This window comes from Vombatus ursinus, unplaced genomic scaffold, assembly GCF_900497805.2.
Source record: "Vombatus ursinus unplaced genomic scaffold, bare-nosed wombat genome assembly UNPS02006779.1, whole genome shotgun sequence".
Lineage (NCBI taxonomy): Eukaryota > Metazoa > Chordata > Mammalia > Diprotodontia > Vombatidae > Vombatus > Vombatus ursinus.
In genome coordinates this window covers 10,005,952-10,016,281 of record NW_020946557.1, presented here as the reverse complement: position 1 = coordinate 10,016,281, position 10,330 = coordinate 10,005,952, and positions in this window count along the sequence as shown.

The following is a 10,330-nucleotide window of genomic DNA, read 5'->3' as shown; positions in this document are numbered from 1 at the left end:
GACTTGAGAACTCTTGACATTAGCTCTCAGATCCATTTTATTTGCTTTTCTATTTTTCTTCTCTAAGGCTTTGGAAGTTTACTTTCCTTGTTTAGTCTAACAGTCCTGTATATACATTCCAGCAACAGGAGAAAACACTTAAAGACATTTATTAATTAAAGTCCTGTTTGTACTTGTACTAAGGAGGGTAATCATTTGTTAACTTAAAACAAGGACCCTGTACCTTAAAGTAATGGATGAATGAAGGTGGATCTTTGCTGTGAAATTCAAGAAAGGGTGAAATTCAGATATATGCATAGAAATTCTAACACATTATCTTTTGCCTACAAGTACTCCTGCCCCTAAATGAAGGCAGAGGATCTGAGTTCAAACAAACACGCACTTGAGTTCAGCAAGAAGACTCTCAGTTGTTCAGTTGTATCCATCTCTCCATAACCCTATGGACCACAGCTCACCAATATTGTCCATGGGGTTTTCTTGGCAAAGATACTGAAGTGGTTTGCCGTTTCCTTCTCCAGTGGACAATCAGTAGAGCCCTAATTAATAGCTATAACAATTGTTCTTCCTAGCTATAAACACCAGTCCTGATTTTATCATTTACCAGTTACTTGTATTCTGCACATCAGTTGATTCTTGCAATTTACATACTGAGACAAATGTAGGCATAATTACATACACACACACACACACACACACACACATACCATGTATAGTAGAAGCTTAATAGCTTATACCATAATATAGTAATAATGGAGACAAAGTGATAACTGAGGAAGTTGTAAGCAGGCTCTGTGCTTGGTACTAGATTGTTTTTGAGGTCCTTCAAATTCTATAATTCAATTCTTACATTAATCTCTAAATATTAACTTATAATTATATTTATTAGTTAGGTATTGACAATTTTATTTATTAATCTTGGTAGTAGCTTGTAATTTAGTTAGATAATCTAAGAAGTGTTAAAAATGCTGGATTTAGTATCTTAGGACCCAGTTTAGAACTCTGGATCTGCCACTTTTGAACCTGTATGACTCTGGGGAAGTCATTTAGCCTCTCTAGGTCCTCAGTTTCCTCATTTTTAAAATGAGTGTTTAGACTATGGAATCTCTAAGGTCTCTTCCAGATCTGTCTGTGATCCTATCGTAGCCTAGATTTGTCACCAATCCATCCACTCTCCCTAGGCTTTCTCTCTGGGCTGGGGCTGGTTCAATTACTCTCACCTGAATTCACTTCAGCGGGTGGGGTAGTATACCCAGAGGAGTGGTCATAGTCATGATCACTAAGCTACTATCCAAACCCTATTTAAGGGGTACTAGAGAGTAATCCTTGTGCATGAGGGATGCATTCCTACAACTCAGTACTATAGATCCTGAGCCCCCACCGATATGCTCCCCATTTACACGAAATTTATCACAATGATACCATGAACTCTTTTTTTAAAAGAATGCTTTTATTTTATTTTTTCTCAATTACGTGTAAAAACAATGTTTAACATTCTCTACCTCCCTCCCTCTCCTTGAGAAGGCAAGCACTTTGATATAGATTTTACATGTGCAGTCATGTAAAACATATTTCCATATTAACCATTTTAGAAAAAGAGAACACAGACCAAAGGAAGAAAAGAAAAAGAAAGTTTAGAAAAGATGCTTCAATCTGCATTCAGACTCCATCAGTTTTTTCTCACCATTAGCTCTTAAACATAAAATATTTACTTAATGAAATGGCAAAAGCAGAAATAATCCTAACATTTACTCAACAGATGGAAAGAACAGAAATAATCAAAATATAACCATATACCCATAAACTTGGGTTATACTCTCCCAACAGGGTCCATGGGTAAAGATGGGCACACACCTACAAAAAAGTAAGGAAATCCATGTCTGGGAGAACTCACATCTCAGGATGATGGGCCTTAATGTGCTAGATCTTTGTGGATAACTATCTGCAATGTATTTCACCTGCTGTACAAAACTACTTCACTGCTATCTACTACTTTTCTGGTCCTCACAACATTCCTACTCCTTGTTTGCTACTTTCTAGCAACTAAAGCAGCAACAAATTCTGTGAGCATACAGTTCAACTTCAGCAGGATACTAAGAAAGTGTTACAGTTTGTTGCTGATTAGCAATTGCCTTAAGGGAGAACTGCTCAGCTCCTCAGATCTGCTTTGAGGCTCCTGGGAATTTTTCCCTCTCTACTTGTAGATAGTGATAGAGGAGGGCATTCTGTTTCATCCAATCAGCTCTCAGTGAAACTAAGCCTCTTCTCACAGAAAAGCAGTTGCAAGGCCTATATTTCCTCCTGTATTGCTCCCTCCCAAACCCTAGAAGAAAGTAAAAGGCATGCTTGAGAGTTTTCCTTTCTTTTAGAAGCTACAAAGGAAACTAAGGAGCAAGAAGAGCAGTTAGATGGGTGCAGTGGATAAAGCACTGGGCCTGGGGTCAGGAAGACTCATCTTCCTGAGTTCCAATCTGGCCTCAGACGCTTAATAGCTATGTGACCCTGGCCAAGTCACTTAACCCTGTTTGCCTCAGTTTCTTCATCTGTAAAATGAGCTGGAGAAGGAAATCACTAATCACTCTAGTATCTTTGCCAAGAAAACCCCACAAGGGGTCCCAAAGAGTCAGACACAACTAAATAACAACAAAAGAGCAATAAGCTCAGATAGCTCTCCATATAGCAGTAGGATTCAGCTCTTTTACGATGACCTTCCACCAGGTGTAGAGTCTATGAAGTTTCAGTCAGCTGACTTAGCCCCTATGAGCTTGCTGCATGCTACTTTTGTAAGGAAATTTTCTCATTGTCTTCTGTGTCTTCTCTTCCCCACTCATCGATGCTCTTCTTCCTCTTTTTCTTCTCCTTTACAATTCTTCTGATGGCTTCTTCCTACAGTTTCTAATGTCTTATTGGTACTTCCTTTTAAGCAGTGACCCATCTCTTACTTTTCAGGTAAAACTCAAAAATTCTAACTTTCTGAAAAGATACAACCCCAGAAGTCCTTAGATAAACTTCCCATAGCCTACAATCAATTACTTGATCTATTATTTCTAAGTTACAACCTTCAAAACACTAAAAACGAATTAGGAAAATTATCACAACACCCAATAACTATCTTTACTTCAGTAATTGGTCTGTCTTCCAACAGGTCTTTTCATTATGTTTATTGGAGGGAAAAGTTCTCTTTCAGGTCTTTAGAACGTGCAGTAGCTTCATCTGAACATTATATACGAGTGACCTTTTTTCTTCTCAAGCTGTTTTTACTATTTTCCTCACAGAAATGTTCTTCTGCTACTTTCTGTGAGTGAGTCCACATGCAAAAGGAGCAGAACCCTATACTATGAATTATTATTATTTTACCAATGGGGAAATGAAATGAAATAATTTGCTCTAAGGCTACCATCACTCGATTCAGACTATTAATAGCATAAATTGTAACTGAATATCAGGATCCTCTGCTTAAAGACCTACAATAAGGGTGAACTCACTACCTTCCAAATAAAATCATTCCACTTTTGGACAACTTTAAGTGTTAATTTTTCCTTATCTCAAGCTGAAATTTCAATTTCTATACATTGATCTTTATTCTGCCTTCTGCAGTCAACAGAATATGCCTAATTCAGGGGTGGGCAACCTGCAGTCTCAAGGCCACATGTGACCTTCTAGGTCTTTGGATATGACTTTTTAACTGAATCCAAATTTTACAGAACAAATCCTTTTATTAAGGTGATTTGTTCTGTAAAGTTTGGATTCAGTCAAAAGGCCACACTTGAGGATCTAGAGGGCTACCTGTAGCCTCAAGGTCATAAATTCTCTACCCCTGGCCTAATTCTTCCTCCACATGACTCAAAACCTTTCAAATACTTGAAAAACATTCTCCACATTGGTCTTCTCCACAGCCAGCTAAATTTTCCTGCAAAGGTGCAATGGATACAATACTGGGTTTGAAGTCTAGCTCTGCTACCTGCTATCTGCCTGGTCTTACACTTTTTTGATCGTCAGTTTGTTCTTTGTTGAGGTCCATGATTTTTTTTTAATTTTATATCCATATATCAATATAATTGGTCTCCTTTGTAGTCCTATATATTTTATTTCATGCACTTAAAAACAATATTTGAGAGAACAATCCCACACCTTTTACCAGATTGACAAAGGGGCCCATAACACAAAAAAGGTTAAGAACTCTTGCTTCAAGGCCCTTTTCTTCTAAGGTTTTTCCCCCAAAGTTCTTCCCAAATTATGGAACCCAGAAAAGAGCCCAATACTTTACATGTGGCATGACAAAAACATAATTTAGCATGACCATTGTTTATCTTATATAGACAACATGCCTCTCAATACTATTTAAGATAGCATTAGCTTTTGGAGGATCATCACATTGTTGACTCATATAGAAGTTACAGTCCACTGAAGCCCTAAGATCTTTTTAACATAAATTGTTACCTAGCCATGTCTGCTCCAACCTGTATTTGTGCACTTGACTAAAGCCAAATGTAATATTTTTTCTTCTGATAAAATTTCATGTCATTAAATATGGCTCATTGTTCCAATCTGTCAAGTCTTCCAAGATCCCAAATCTGCCACCAAATATATTAGCTATCCCTTGAAACTTTGAGTCATCAGATCTGAAAAACAAGCCATCTATGACTTCATCCAATTTATTAATAAAGATGTGGAATTGGACAGGGCCAAGAGAGGTCCCTGGAATGCTGCTTGAGAGACTTCCCTCCTAAGGTGTCACTGACCCCATTCATGACTGTTCTTTGAGTATGGTCTTTCAACAAGTGCTAAATCTACCTACCTATATCATCAACTAGCCTTCATTTCTTTGTCTACTTTCAACAACTTTGTTGAAAGGCAAGGATTCTGTCAGCTACATTTCCCTGATCTTGTCACCTGTAACCTTGTGACTAAATGAACTCAGGTTAGCCTGGCATGACCTGTTCTTAATGTTGCAATGCTGGCTCTTAAATTTCACTACTTCCCTTTCTAAATGTTTGCAAACTATCCCTTTAATTATAGTACATTTTTTGTCAAGAATGGTAATCAAGCACTCTGTACTATAATATGCAGACTTCCAACTCTTCCATTTTTAAAAAATCAATACATTTGTCCTACTAAGTTCTGAGGTAATATTACTATTCTCCACAACTTTTCCAGCATCACACAGAACTACTATGAAGTTACATCTCCCAGTTCTTTCAGGATCCTGGGATGTTTATCCTGACATGGTGAGTTGACCCCAGCAAGATCCAACAAGCCAAGATCACACGTCAATGAGTGATTTTACTCTCAGAATCTCAGTCTCTTAAATCTGCATGGATGGATAGATGGATGGATGGATGGATGGATGGATGGATGGATGGATGGATGGATGGATGGATGGATGGATGAGTGAGTGAATGAATTAATGAATGAGTGAATGAATGAGTGAGTGAATGAATGTGTCATATATTAAACACATATAACATGCCAAGCACTGTGCTAAGCAGTGAAGATACAAACAAAAAAGTAATACAGTCCCTGCTCTCAAGGAATTCACATTCTAATGGGGGAGACAACATGTATAGAAGGTCTCAACTGCAAGTCAGATGGAAAGGCTTCATGGTTCCTAGGATACAGTAGCAAAGCAGATACTAATGCTTTTTCTTATTCTCATTTCCACTGGTAAAATCACATTGGTTTCTAGCATTGATGACCATTTGACAGTGCCAAGGACAAGAACTTTCTTTCCTGGGTCTTCAATAGTTGTGGCTGTGGTACCTGCAGGAGCAGTTGCCAGGCTGCATCTCCACAGGAATAATGACTTCTCAGGATAATGGCCATGGGCACTTGGCTGGAAGCACTGCTATTTCAAAGGCTCCTGGGTTCAGGGTCCTGGGCTGTTTCCATCAGGGTCTGAAGGGAGATGGTGGTGAAGATTTGACTTGCCTGGCACATACTTTCTTCTGTCTCTCCTTCAGAGTGCCTTGCTGCTTCAGCTCAGCTGGCTTGCTTGCATCTCACATGAAAGGGGTAAGGAATGGCTACTCCCATTCCCAGGGTTCCTGGGACTATCTACTTATTGATGGCAGTTAACTAACAGTTGTTGCTGATAGTAATGAGGAGGGTGGGCCCCATCTCCACAACGAATCTTCCTTTACTGATGGCTACAGGGTCTGGGCTGGAAGTGGGTGATGGTTTGGGGGAGATTGCTATTTCCATGGTTATAGGGATCTATAATTCCATGTGCATATCCAAAGCTTAATCCCCTGAGTAGCACATGAGAAATTGGCATCAAAATACAAATAAAAAAAAAAAAAACTCCAGCCTAAAGCTCAGAACTTGGCTCTGTTCATCTTTTTGTTAGATCATCTTTAACTTCCATGGGTAAAATGAGAATGATATCTTTTGGCAAAATCATCTGAGTGATTCAACTAAAAGATGCTAGTTATAATATAAAAAATTAAAGCTATCACATCTGCTATGCCAGATGTTGTTCAGACAATTGATTTCTCTCCCCTGCAAATATACATCTGTGTATTTTCAACAGATTTAAGGAAAGTAGTTTTAAAGTGTGCCTGTAGAAAGCATGAAATGCCTCTTGCCTGAAGTAGGCTTCATACCTCAGTTCTACTCTCTCTTTTGCAGATTCTATGTAAGAAGATTTTGCTCAAAAGAATCATCTGGAACTCCTGACATGACAGACAAGATGGACTTGAGTTTTTATAAATGAGGAGAATAGCTGTGAGAATTTTGTCAGTATATTATTGTAGCTATTAATGATTTTCAATTAACCTTTGTGCCTACTTGGCAGGCTCCATAATGGTCAGATATCTGTGCTATAGAGCAACGTCACTCTTTACAAGGTATAGCTAAATTGACAATAAGGAACATGGGAGAGGAGGTGCCTGGGAAGAACAGGAATCATGATTAGTTTGATTTTGTATTTACAAAGAAAGGATAACCAAAGACGGTTAACTTTTCTGTCTCTGCCAAGTGGCAATGAATGTCTAGTATAATAACAGCATTATAATACTATATTATTATAATATAATATACTGTTATATATTATAAGTATTATAATATCAGCTAAAATTTCTATGGAAGTTTAAGATTTTGAAAGTACTTTACATATATTGTCTCACTTGATTCTCATCCCCATCCTATAAGATAGGCCCTATAAATATTGTTAGTCCAGTTTGATGAGAAAACAGAAGGTAGAGAAGATAAATGTTTTGCCTCTGGTCCCACAGATAGTAAATGTCTGAGGCAGGAATATAACATGGGGCATCTGGGACTCCAAGACAAGCATGGATTTGATCACCCCACACTGGCTCTCCTACCATTATACTTCATAATTGAATGACTGTCAATGTCAAGTGTGACATCATCAGTGGAAATATAAGTAGAATTTTTTTTAAGGGCAGCACCAAACAGAAGCATAATCACTACTTTCTCCAAGCCTAAAAAAAATCCAGAAATAAAGAAAAACAGAGAGCTTGTATATTCTGCAACTAATTCAATGCAATTAAATCAATAACCATCTATTAAGTACCCAAATTTCACCACACTAGGCACTGGTGATACAAAGATTAAAAAGAGAGTAGAGTAGGCCCTGCCCTTCAGGAAGCCTCCAGTGCAGTGTTGGGAGGAAGGGACAAGGAGAAGAATGAGAGGTGCACAAATAAATAAAATACAGCTTATAACATAAATGCATTAGATGTCATGTGGTATACTGGAGAGAGAGCTAGACTTAAACTCAGGAAGACCTAAGTTCTAAGACCCTCTGACACATACCAGGCAAATCATTTAACCTCTTTTTGTCCCATCCCAATCCCAAACAACTCATTGTCTATAAATTAGAAAATATATGCTAATCTGCTTAATCATATATCATCAGAATACTCTCCCACACCAATGAAATAAATCATAAGTCTAGTAAATACATCGATAGATAGATAGGTAGGTAGGTACATAGATAGATAGATGATGCATGGATGGGTAGATGGATAGATAGATAGATATTCATGGAGGAGGAGGAAAGTGTGAGTAGGTGTATGCCCACCCAGGCACATAAGAGAAGGACAAATAAGGTGGCATGAAAAATTCAAGAAGTAGATCAGGGAAGGCTTCATGAAGCAGGTAGTAACTGAACTTGCTCTTGAAAAAAAGGAAAGGCTTCCAGTAGATAGAGATGTAGAGGAAAACAGCCCACATCTCATAACCATATAACTTGCAAAGAGATGATATTAGACAAGATATCAAACAAACTGTTACATGATTTTCAGGGTCATTTGGTTATGTTGTAATCTATATATGTGAGTCGCTGAGTTTATAGGTCAGGAAGAAATTACCTCACTCACCCTGCAAAGGGAGTTGGGCTCTTTGGATCAAGCACATAACAATTTCACGGAGGTCAAAATTAAGGACTGAAGGAACCCAGAGAAGTGGCTCAGCCTTCCAGCGGAAGGCTTCCCTAATAATTGCTAGGTATATATCTAGCAGTCATTGAACTATACTAAAGCTGTTCAAAAATCATCTTCTTTTCTATAACTCATTGATTCCATGTGGCTATCACCAAGAATTTCTGTGTCTGTTGAAATCAGACCTCGGACATAAATAATATTTTCCTCAAAATTAAAACCTATGCCAAATGTAACTGACAATAATTGCATTACTTTGTTATCCTCCTTTTGCTTCTTAATAGACAGCTCAATCATCATATTTTAAGAAATAAAGCCAGAATTTTAAAAAATCTCCCTGTAACTGATTGTATGTACATAAATGAAAAGTGTTCTGAGCATATGTAGTCTTAGACCTTCCTCTGCTAATTCTATTCAACTCCAGAGATTTTCCACACTCACATGGTTCTATGGATCACCTGGTTATCATGTGTCAACTGGTTTTATTAGAACTGGGCATAGACCAACATCTTACACCCTATACCATGGCAAAGTCAAAATAGATACATGATTTAGATATAAAGACTGATACGATAAGCAAACTAGAGGAGCAAGGAATAGTTTACCTTTCAGATCTATGAAGAAGGGAAGAATTTATGACCAAACAAGGGATAGAGAACATTATGAAATGCAAAATGAACAGTTTTAATTACATTAAATTGAAAAGTTTTTGCACAAACAAAACCAATGCAACCCAGATTAGGAGGGATGCAGAAAACTGGGAAAGAATTTTTACAACCAGTGTCTCAGATAAAGGCATAGAGTAATTATTTAATAAATGTTTTCTAATTTATTCATTCAAAGACCATCCATCCAGCTGCAGCTGAGAGCACCAAGTGCCCTTAACTTTTCAACAGAACCCAAGGAAAGGTCTGCCTACTCACCTCAGAGCAGTGTGATGTAACAGAGCCATAGAAAAAGGACCTGATCTTAAATCTTGGCTCTACCACCTATTAGCTGTGTGATCACAGACAAGTTATCAAACTTTCATCTTTAAAACAATACAGTCAAAATTAAAATGTTTGCATTAACTACTTCACAAGATTATAGGGAAGAGAGTATTTTGTAAACCTTAAAGGAGTATGTAAATGTGTTATATCAATTTATATGAACCAGCAAGAGAACTCCAACCCTGGCTTGTAATCTACCTTGTAATCCTCAACTGGTTGAAATTAGCTAATATATTGGGCAGCTAGGTGGTCCAGTGGATAGAGTAGCCTGCCTGGAGTCAGGAAAACTCATTCCCATGAATTCAAATCTGGCCTCAGACATTTACTAACCATGTGACTCAAGGCAAGTCACTCCATTTGCCTCAGTTCCTCAACTGTAAAAGTGAACTGAAGACGGAAATGGCAAACCACTCCAGTACCTTAACCAAGAAAACCCCAAATGGAGTCACAGAGAGTCAGACACAACTGAAACAACACATCAATATCTAATGAAACTAGTCCTTGACTCAAATTACCTGGCAATAGCACATGACCTATAGGGGACATCCCTGCCCCTGCTAGAGGAACCAACAATGTGTTTTTCTTACGTGAGTATCATTTGTCGTGCCAGGTTAAAGGGTTTAATAGAGATCAGTTCTGGAAGCAGTGACTGCAATCACAGCTAACCCTAGCTATAGAAAATCAGGGCAGTCACCCTAGACCCCTATACTTTGAGGCATTCAATACTACCTTAGTGATAAGGTAGTGAAGTCATTCTGAAGGGAAAAAAAGTAACAAGGAATAAGGAGGTAAGTTTACCAGCTGATGTTTTGGGGGGGGGAAACCAGCTTTAAGCAATTATATACAAACGGTGATCTCCTCTACTATCACCAAAGGACATCTTATGATAGGTCCTGCTCCCTTCCCCACAATTCTCATTCTACATTTTGAAATTTGTAATTT